General features: G+C 42.8%; 1 long non-coding RNA gene across 1 annotated transcript; it reads left to right on the forward strand.

Annotated features, from left to right (window-relative positions):
* Positions 1 to 3,158: 3,158 nt before the first annotated feature.
* On the forward strand, positions 3,159 to 8,446 carry LOC146205638 (uncharacterized). The gene is made up of 4 exons (XR_014703209.1): positions 3,159 to 3,369; positions 5,194 to 5,365; positions 5,837 to 5,897; positions 7,822 to 8,446. It is a non-coding gene; the product is annotated as an uncharacterized LOC146205638 (long non-coding RNA).
* Positions 8,447 to 10,811: the final 2,365 nt, after the last annotated feature.

Here is a 10,811-nt window from a genome sequence, read left to right on the forward strand (position 1 = left end):
CTACTCTGTTCTTTCTTCCTGTCGCTCCCCTCTTTTATTTTCGCTGTCGCTTCTTTCTATCTCATTATTTCCGCCGCTCCAGTTCAGGTGCTTCAGATAGCATCTACCGGGGTTGTTAAACGTATTTTCTTTCTGTTTGTGATATTCATCTAATAAAGAACTCCTTACTACAACTACGTTCTGCGCAAAATAAAATGTCTCCCTCTCTCTCCCCATCGCCGGTGTTGTAGCTTATAAATTAAGACATGTACGCATACACCTGCGCCTTCGCACACCGCCATCGGGCGGTTCCGTTTTTCATGGTTAATGTCTTGTGTTTCCCAGTTTTCTGGGGCGTGCCCCACTCCTATATTACAAGAACACCGCCTCATAGCAATGTTTACTTTCCAGTGACGATCATTACAAAGGGCTTTCTCCAGAGTATAGCCATTCACATCGACCTGATTGCTGCCCGTGTAAATCTATGGAGACATGTTGCAACTTCGCACCACACGGCAAAAATTCAAATCAAATCAAATCAAAGTATATTTGTTCTCTCAAGGAGAAAAGGGAGTAACGGGTAAAAGCCGCTTAAGTGTGGCTTGAAAAGGCGCGGTCCCCTCTATGTATAGTTCGGCAGCAGTTCTGGCAATTTACATAAAACATCATGGTGGGTTAAAAATTGTACGCTACATTTCACATACATATACTAACACTTTACAGAATAGAAATACTGCAGATGAAAACAATGAGTTCAAAATACATTGATGGTTATTATAAGCTACACTGTGTTCTAAACATAATAAGAATCGAAAAAAAAACACACACACACACACACATTCAGTTTCAAATAAAATTCAGTTTCCAAATACCTGAAATATTGAGTATTTACTGGAAAATTTGAAAACATGTAATCAAAATAAGCGTGATATAATGTTGGCATCAAATAAACGATTAAAAAAGGCAATATACAAGTAATCACGAGATGCTGCTCATAAGGAAATGCGCATAAATCGATCGTACTGGCATTACTTCGGGTTAATATCGATAAGCGCTATGGGTTGTTGAGAACAACAGCAGCGTGCACGATAAGAAATGGACTGGCGACCATAATATGCACTGCAATGAGGCACCACATACGCATCATTTTGACGTGTTTTGCATAGATGTAAGTGCGCCTGTGAAGGTTTATCAAATTCCGGATGCTGCGATTATGTGAGAAAACTGACGAGGCGATATGTTCTACATGTTAAACGTTAACAGTAAATGGATTCAACGGGGAGAAGTTGATACTGAATGAAATAGTAAGATGCATGGGCATTACAAGGAATATTTGCAATGGCACGCAAGGCACACTTCCGATAGCCTTTTTTTTTTTTTTATTCTGGAAGCCTTTTTTATTTTCCGTAGAACAGCCTATATGCACTGATGAATAAACCACATTGAAAATTGGACCGAGAGCTCTGCTCTTTATGTGGTTTCTCGGAAAATCGGTGCCATTCTTGTGCTGCTCAGCAAGTTCCCTTTTGTGTGCTGAACGTTAGTAATGCATTGTAAACGTTTATGGAAGGCTAGATTGCGTCGCGCTTACCCTCGTACCTTCAGAAATCCCGTTATTATATATAATATTACCGAGAACATGACTGCGAGGTTGAATCATCCTCCCTCATGTCTAGCAAGTTTTACGTTCAAGTGTTGTCATTCGATTTAATCATTCGTTCAAATCACTGCGGCAGAGGTGTGTTCAGTGCTTTTACATATATTAGCAGCCTTCGCTAAATTAACGATGCGCTTTTATGCCCAACCTGTTCTTCATCGTTTCGACCTCCTTTCACGTACCGCGTGAGAAGAAGAAAAGCTCACACGTGCTAGTCCAACTGGTTGGCGCACCGCGCATGCCTACGGGGCAATCTTCACCGGCGGCTCCTTGCTGTTAAAAAGGCGTCGGCAATTAAACAGGCCCGGGCCAGACGTGGCCCCTGTGGCATTTGGCCGGGCGCGAGGCGAAGAAAGCGGCGCTGAAGGGCGCGCATTAAGGATTATTCTCGGCCTCTGCGTCCGTTATGCGGCCCGCTCCGTTGCGACACTCGGCGGCAGAGCGAGGCGTTGCTTCCCTTTCTTCGCTCCCGCGCTGCTGGCCAATCTTTCGAAAAGGTCCGAATCGAGTAAATGGCGCGTGTCAAAATGAGGAGCTCTTACGCTGGGCCGGCGACGAATGTCACCTCATCATTTAAAGCTGGCGCCCCAACAGGCAGGCGGAGGCTAATGGCCGCCGCCGCCGCCGCCGTTGTGTGACTTGGTCGTCTCCTCCTGCAGCGTCCTAGTTCCCGCATAATGACGCGCGTAATTCATGAGTAACGAGGGCCGCCGCTGCGCCACCAAGGAAAGGGTTGGGGGAGAGAGAGACGAGTCCTTTCTTTCTTTCTTTCTTCTTCTTTTTTTTTTCTTTTTTTTTTTTTTTTTTTTTTTACTGTAATGCGTTGTGTGCTTACACTCACGCACAAAATACCCTTAGATTCGTGTTGAAAGAAGCTGACACCAGGAAGGCTGACACCCAACGTCTGGAAAAAATGTTCACTGCTAAGTCAGGCGCCGCCAACACTACACTGTAAAAACAAAAACACCTTTTTGGGCATTTGTCTGATTCAAAACTACCTTACACCCTGAGTCTAGGGTGTTCGTGCTATTGGAAATCACCTCTTGCATGCCAAAGGGGTGCTTTGGTTGGAGAATATGCCTTAGGGTGTTATGGGCAAGCAATATCACCTAACATGCTGGTGGTATATGGCTGCGTAACTTCGTAACATTTTATACACAAGCGGCGCTGCTAATATAACCCAACACCTAAATAAAGCACCAAAAGTAACGCTAAAATTAAAATTACACACGAGTGCTTTCTAAAAATGAAACAGAAACTGAAACGAAATTTCACCGCCAGGAGGCCGCCGGTAGCTAGAACGCTCTTTTCAAATTTCACAATATGGCCGTTAGCATTGTGGGGTGCGTTTCGACCACGTTTCGGCGAATGCTGAATGTGCTTCTTCGATTGTGTACCCTCGTGAAATGTGTTGCATTTCCCATGCATATGTGTTAAAGAAGTGTGTACGCTTGTGAAGTGCCTTCTACATGTGGTGTTTAACGCAAACGGGCATTTATCACGTCGGCAAGTGTCCGGGCTTCTTTTTGCTTTGCTCAGGCCGAAGGACTGCTGCACCGCTTTATGTTTGAGATGTTTGAAAGAAGAAGGCATGGACGATTTTTTTTTCTGCGTGACTAAGAGGTATATGCGGCGACTACTTTGCACTCGCGCTGAAATCGCACTGGTTGGTTCGGTGCCGGTGATACGAAGGCGGACAGCGTACTTTGCGGCTGACGCAATCGTCTGTAAAGGTAAGCCTATTCTCACGCATATAGCGCTTTGTGGGAACAGTGTCCTAACGGATTGCTGCATTCTGTGTCTTTTTGTGCCGGAACGCTCCAGAATGTGCTGAAATGAAAACGTGAGACACGCGCTTGTTTTCACCTGGCTGCCAAAATGACATCGCACATGTGGTAGATGTCGCGGCGAGTTACGCAGATTTCGCGCAAGAACATCAGTCTCAACTTTCTTGAACAGAAATAACGTATGTGCTTCGTTTCCTTGCATTTTGTACGCGCAGGAGGTTCACGAAACGATTTTCGTTTCTTGACAGTTTGATACTTGCGCTCAGTTCGCAACGATTCGGTTTTGTTCTACCGTTTCCGTTCGTGCGGCAAGGTCATGTTGGCGTACTACCTTAATTCTCCAAGCACTCTCGACTCCCCCCTCCCCCTCCTCCCTTATCTCTTACACTTCGCGCTCGCTCTCCTGAAACCTCTTTCATGCTTCGTCGTCTTCTTTCACTCGGAGCGTGCGACCCCCCCCCCCCCCCCCCCCTTTTTTTTTTATTTACTCGGAGCATAGGCGCGCACCGTCCTGCTGCTCGGGGAGCGTCCTCCTGCAGCCCTTCTGTTTAAACTTTTTGTTCGAGGAGGCTATGTTCGTTCTCGGCGGCCGTTCAGCGCGGCACGCCTCTGCGCTCGTGCTCTCGGCATCGAAGTGCGCTGGTCGGCCGGCCTGGTTGCATAATAGTTTATTCCAAACTGCGTAAACTATATGCCGCTATCATCAGCCTATGTTAACTTCCCCGCGTCTGGATTTGCCTTTTTAATCACAATGGGAGCATTTTTCATTTTACGGGGACTATATTTTGCGGTTGCATGGAGTGTGAATTTGCATTTTTATTATGCTGCTTTTGTTATGGCGTTTACTTTCGCTCCCGAAGAATCATTTAGGTACGTATTTTATTTTCAGCAAGACTTCAATTAAGGCACTTGTACACGTGCTAAGTCAGCTGATGTGGTTCAAACCATCTAGTTTTCATTATTTTTGTGGTCACATTTCAACATAACTGTTTGACCGCATTACTTGATTTTTGTAGTGTCTTTAGACTAGAATAAATGGATATTCGATACTGATGCCTCAGCATTCAAGTAGAGGTCGACAGCTTGAATTCCGTGGCCAAATATTGTACCGGATGTTGCTATTACTGAGTTTGATTCTGACCAGATGTTTACTTTTTTTTTTTTTTTTTGTCTTTTGCTTAAATGTACATATGAAGCGGTTATCATAGCCTTAGTCGCATATGTTTACCTTCTTTGCTCATCACAGTGCGCATATTGCAGGCAAATTTGTGACTTACTGTTATTAAAAAATTTGTAATGTATGTGTTGAAAGCAGTTTACTGATTTAAAGGGCCCAGAAAACAATTTGACTTTCATATGCTAACGATGCATGTCTGTAGATTGTCTCTAAGAATTGAAGCCTACTTTTTAAAGCTGAGCGGGGACCCTTAGTTTAGAGATATATTACATATTTTATTGCCATTCAGCCGTGTGCCAAGTTGAGGGAAGGAGGACCATAATTTTTGCTTAGTTATTTTTTATATTAGACTTTCCTTAATATTGCTTGCAGTTTGGCGATGAGTGGCAAAATACTGATGGTTTTTGCAGTTTTCTAGCCTTAGTAAATATTTGTATTTGCTGTTTTCTAATGCCAGTTTTTTTTTTTTTTTTTTTCAGATATGTACAAAGGCATCAATTGCCTTAGCTTTTGTACAATGATTTTTAATATTCATTACTTGAAACTTTGAGTAAAATGAATTCTTTATGGCTACCATTCACACAAACTTGCAGTTCTTACATGACTTCAACATGCTGATCAAGAAGGACGGCAAAGAGGCAGTTGAAATCGGCCTTAACAAGACACTTGTCTTGGTTTTGAAGGACACCATTCGTGCAAGAAAAAAGGACATTGCCCGGGTGCTCGAAGTATGTTCTGAGGGAATGCGTGAAAGGAGAAAAAAGCGTAAGTATTCAGCTGTTTCCTTCTGTTTGCTGCATGTGCTATCTAATTGGCAGTTTTTCGCTAAATGCCTACATTTTTGCCATTTTGCATTGCCTTATAGATATACTAAAAACATGGCTGAGCATCACAAAGAATAATAAAACCATAACTAGCCTGTGCATTTCTTCATATGTAACAATTTTCGCATTAGCTAAATTTAAATTATCTATTGTTCTCCATTGTAATAGTGCAGCCCTTTCGAATCTGTTCAACTAGTAGCAGAGAATTAGGTGATACCTGATTCAAACCTTCACAAGCTTTGCTAATTTTTGCTGTCGGATGTTTGGCTTTCAGTTTGCGTGCCTCTACATGTTTTCAATTTTGTTTATTCGCCTTCCTAAATTAGACAATAAATTATCGCCTCAAAACTCGGCTGTCTCTTTTTACCTGCAAGGAGGTACACCATTGTTGTGTTGCTTATTTCTATTGTAGATGCAACTCTTGGCAAACATTGGGAACCAGCCGGGAGCTCTGGATGTTGTTTGTATCATTTGTAAGTTTTCCCTTTGTCATTTGAATATTCAGGAAGCCTACTTGAAACCGACATTATTAGCGAATTTTCTTTGTTTCTAAAATGGTTTACAGTCTAACTTGTAATATGTATTAGTGATTCATAATTCAAATAGAAATACTACACAAGTTTTCATCACAACTGTGAATTCTTTGCTGTGAAAGGATTATTTGCACTGTAAGTACAATCAAAAGCACTTTTAAGAGACTCCTGCCATCACATGCTTACCACGTCGTATTGCATACAAGAGTCACCTGATGAAGCACTGGTAATGTCAAGATTGGTGCAGTGTGCCATTTGACTAAGCACTCTGCTGCAGTGCACCAGCAGTGCTTTATCAGATGGCTCTTGCAGGCAGCTTGGTGGGGTTTAGCATTTGCTGGAAAGGGGTCTCTCAACCTGCTCATGCATGCTAGTACCTAACATGTTCCTAATGTCTGGAATATATAATCTGAGACGGCTTCAAAAAAAATATTTCCCACATTGTCTTATCCTACAGGCTTCTGAAGGTGGGTAATGCAGTTTAATAGTTGTTTTAAAAAAATGCTGTAATTTGCTAGCCAAGTTTGAAATGATGTAATAATTTTAATTCTTCTGAGATTAGGTTTACCACATTGGTTGGGAGAAAATACTGCTGTGTTTCAAGGTTCATGCTGTATAAATATAATGCCTTCAACTACAGATGCTAACATTTCATGCATTAACCATGTGGCACTGTCATAGACATTCTCATTTATAGTAAACATTCTCAATAAATCCAAATTGTTATTTTTGCATTTCAAGTTAGTCAACATATTTTTAGTATTCGAACCTTTAGTGTTTCAAAGTGCTCAGACTGCCTGCCGCTATAACGATTACAACTTCTTGAACACTTGAGCTTCCTGCCGCCTCTTGAGGCTCACCACTGATGTTCTGGATGTCTATGCATACAATGTGCTATGCGTGGAAAATCTTTTAACATGCCATGCTTCGGTGTTGACATTTTTTAGAGCTTCTGCTGTTTGGTTGTTTGGTAATGCTCTGCTGTTGCACATGTAATTGTTGCTCAACTCAAAGCTCCAGTGTACACTTTCAATGAATAATGTGTGATGAAGTTTCAGAACTGCCACATAGAGCAGCAAGAACACTTTTTCCTTGTTACTAAACCCTAAATGTAAACGCTTCAGGAAGCATTGCGATGACCTATGGCTTGGCTGGTTCATACTTAGCACAAGAAGACGTGCAAAAGTTCAGAAATGCATTATGTGTTATGTGTTATGTATTACATGCACTTTGTTTTGTTTTTTTTTGTAGTGCCTCATTACTAAGTATGCTCTTTCCATGTTTTTTTTGTTTGGTTCTGCAGTATCTACTTGGCCACTGCAGGGTATGCTGTAGGCCTTGTGTGAAGCCTTCAATTGAGCCAGCTGTTAATATTTTAGTAGTAAACACCGTGCTCCAGTGCTGTTTATTGTTTATTTACATTTTTAACTATCTTAATAAGCATTCCAGTTCATGTGAAATGAAAAGTTCGTGGGGCAGCATTGAAGTTCTCTAACCCAGGTGCTTTTGATGAGTGTAGCCATTTTTGTTTGATAAAATAGCTTGCATAATCTAAAATTACCATGCAACAGCATGCTGCATGAATAAAATAGGGTTGACCTTATGTGCTCTCATTTATGACTTGATCAGACTGCTGGCTTTGTGCCTCCTGAACCAACCATAACAGTATACTCTGCATTGTTAATTGTGAGATAACCACCAGTAGTTTCCGATAGGGCCCTTCTCCAGCACACTGCTGTACACTAAAGGGGCGTTGGCGTATTCTAAATATAGAGTAGAAAATATGTTGAATTTGCTTTTTGCCAGGTGCAGTGCATATTTATACAGCTGCTCTGTTATGCATTTCTTTCACAATTTTATCAAGGAACAGGAAGAAAAGCCTGCCACGCCGTGCGTCGGATATACTGGGAGCAGCATCAAAGAAGCTGAAGAGCATTTCCCCTTCATTCAGCAGCGGAAGCTTCTTCGAGTCATGGACTCTACTTAGGGCATTGTTCCAATAATGGGTCGATTTTGGCTGTTCAATCTGACATATGACAAGGGGTCTGACAATTTGTGCTGCTTTATAGAGCACCTCTTTTTGGGCGTCTGCGTGTCGAAGCCAAGATGCGCTGCACGACGCTTTATTTCATCGCTTAAGGCCGAATTTTATGCAAGCGCACGCGTTGACACTGACAAAGCATAGTATTAATATTGTGTACTGCGATTATTGTTGCATACGACTAAACGTTTTGTTGTTGTTTTTTCAGAAATGTCACCATGCTGTTGTGTTCATTGTTCGGTTCTGTTTTTGAAAAAAAAAAATTGTATACTTTGTTGTCTGCATTTGTTGGAACTGTTTTGCTTCTTTCATTTTTTAGGCATTTACATACATACCATGTATGTTTTTGCCCGTCTGCTAGGCTCTCGGTGGAGAGTGGCAGTATTGTTAAATAAATGAGGTTCCATAGCGCGCATCAATGAAGAAACAGAACACAAGTGCCCCCCTGCCCCCCCCCCCTCCACCAGCACCCGCTAGCCCGAACCCTGACCCTTCTATGCCGAATAAAAGACTTCCAGTTTCCTTGTGTGTGACATGCTCTGTGAATTTGAAAAAACAATCATACTGGCATGGGCCATTCGAGATGTCAAAATAATGGCATGCAGCATCTCATTACATGCTCATTTGGCAATACAGGTGGTTAAAAGGAATACCATTAAGCTTGATTGCAAATCATTTGCAATCATGATTTCATTAAGCTTGAGGAAAAGTATTAAGGAACGTGTAGTGGCAAAAGTAATTCCTAATTAGGGAATGCAATATATGGACGTTATCCGCACTGATTTTTATAAAGGGGTGTAAGGGTGCAATGCCACTGCTTCCACCCTGCAATAGGGTGTAAAGGTGATGAAAACACCCCAGTGCATTGGCCCCATAGAAGGGTGTTATGACCAACCGAAGCACCATCTTTGAGGGTGTACTGGCACTCTGAAGCCACTTTTTTTCAAGGGTGCATGGGTGTTAGTTATAGACATGCGAAAACACCTAATAAGGTGTTTTTGTTTTTACAGTGTATCGCTAAACAAACGAATCTGCCCTCGTAGCTGGTATGCTTTCCAAAGCCGTCGTGGGCTACGTGCAACGATCCGTTCAAAACCATCTGTTCTGCACGTACAGCAGCGAGCGGCATTTGAACTCGGAGAAGAATGATTTCATCCCAAAATGTCCAAGCTGTTAGGGAGGCAAAGTACTGGAATCTACTCTAAATATTTGGGCACAGCTGTCTGTTAAAGGGGAGGAAAGTGTGGATACTTCTGTTCAGCAGCAGTGTCACAAGAAAATGCCCTTTCACTTCACCCATGAACAAGGACCTCTGTGGTGCACGCCCCCCCCCCCCCCCCCCGCCCTCCTTTTTTTTTCTTTTTGCCGTGCCGTTGTGACCACAAAATAGAGCTCCGCTTATTTGTAGCAAAACAAGTTTGTTCTGCTGCTGAAGATGAGTGTACTAAAAATCCTTACCTGTCGCTAGATATCTTTATGACCCCTCCTCGGGACACATTTTTGGACATTGAAGTGAATGGATGGAAGTCCCGCATCTCGACTTTCTCTATTACTTCGAGCCAGTGTTAGCAGTCAGACCATAGTCCTATAGTATGGCGGCCGCTGCCAGCATCTGCGGTGAAACTCGGTGAAGCGGTGAGACGAAGGAGTATAGATATGAATACATATGAATACGTAATTTATTAAGGCGACAGCCTTTAATGTCTCCTACTGTCGTGGACAATGTGTGTCCCGCTTTTGCGGCGGCTGTCGCGTAGCGTTCCTTGGTACGCGTTCAAGTGCGGGATACCTGTCACACTTTCTCCGACAAGTGCGCGTTTGGATGGTACGCCATCGCTCATGTCGCGTGGCGTTCCTTGGTGCGCGTTCAAGTGTGGGATTGCAGATGGCAGGAACGCTAGACAAGATGAGACTTCTCAAGTATTCCGCCTTTCACTACTTTAGTCGCTAAAGTCCCTCGTAATTTTTTTAAGGAACATGCAAGACTGCAAGTCGTCTGCTCTGTTAGCTCGGTATTGCTGTGGTGCACCAAACGACATTTCGCTTGCTGGACAACAGGTGAGACATGGTTTTCTGCTTGAAAACACCGACAAAAACAGAAAACAGAGGCTATAGTGTTGTGATTTTACATGGCAGTGGGTTGTTTGCATGAGGCGCAGTACGGCCTTTGCCCATGCAGGTTTGATTACAAAAGCAAGAGGATGGGATGAGGGCAATGAGGAGCCAGAGCGTACTTATCTCGCGGTGCAGCTTAAAAACGAAGTCGTGCACATTTATGAAACCCTGAGTCTGTTTGTTTTTCTGACAATTACGGGCAGATCGTTTTGATCAGGCGCTGAAAATCCCGAAAGGGCTCACGTTGGTATATTTCGGGTATGCTTTATCTGCACTTGTCGTCAACTCCTATTTAAACTCAAATACCATTACCTGCGTCGTGCCAGCGTTTCTGAATGGCGGAGTACATTTATATTAAGTTCAAAACAATTTTATCGTAGTTATGACTTGTGAATGTGGTTTGGTCATTCAGAATAACACGTGCATGTATTGACATTTTTCAGACCATTGTGCTATGCCGTCCGGCGGCCCTTCCTATGGCAGCTACTGCTCTGTGTCATGGTGCCAGAACAACGGCAGAACGCATAAAAAGCCAGGAATTAGTTTGTCAGGACTACAGTTCCTTTCTCTTCACGATATGTGAACTGCTAACGATGATTGACTGGTTACACAATACTCAGAGATGTGACAAAGTGGTGCATAAAAGAGATAAATGAGCTGTCGACATGGGAGCAGCGTTTATTTTTCAATATTTGTAC

Source organism: Amblyomma maculatum, chromosome 1 (assembly GCF_055883805.1).
Source record: "Amblyomma maculatum isolate TAMU_Amacu chromosome 1, ASM5588380v1, whole genome shotgun sequence".
In the NCBI taxonomy this organism is placed as follows: Eukaryota; Metazoa; Arthropoda; class Arachnida; order Ixodida; family Ixodidae; genus Amblyomma; species Amblyomma maculatum.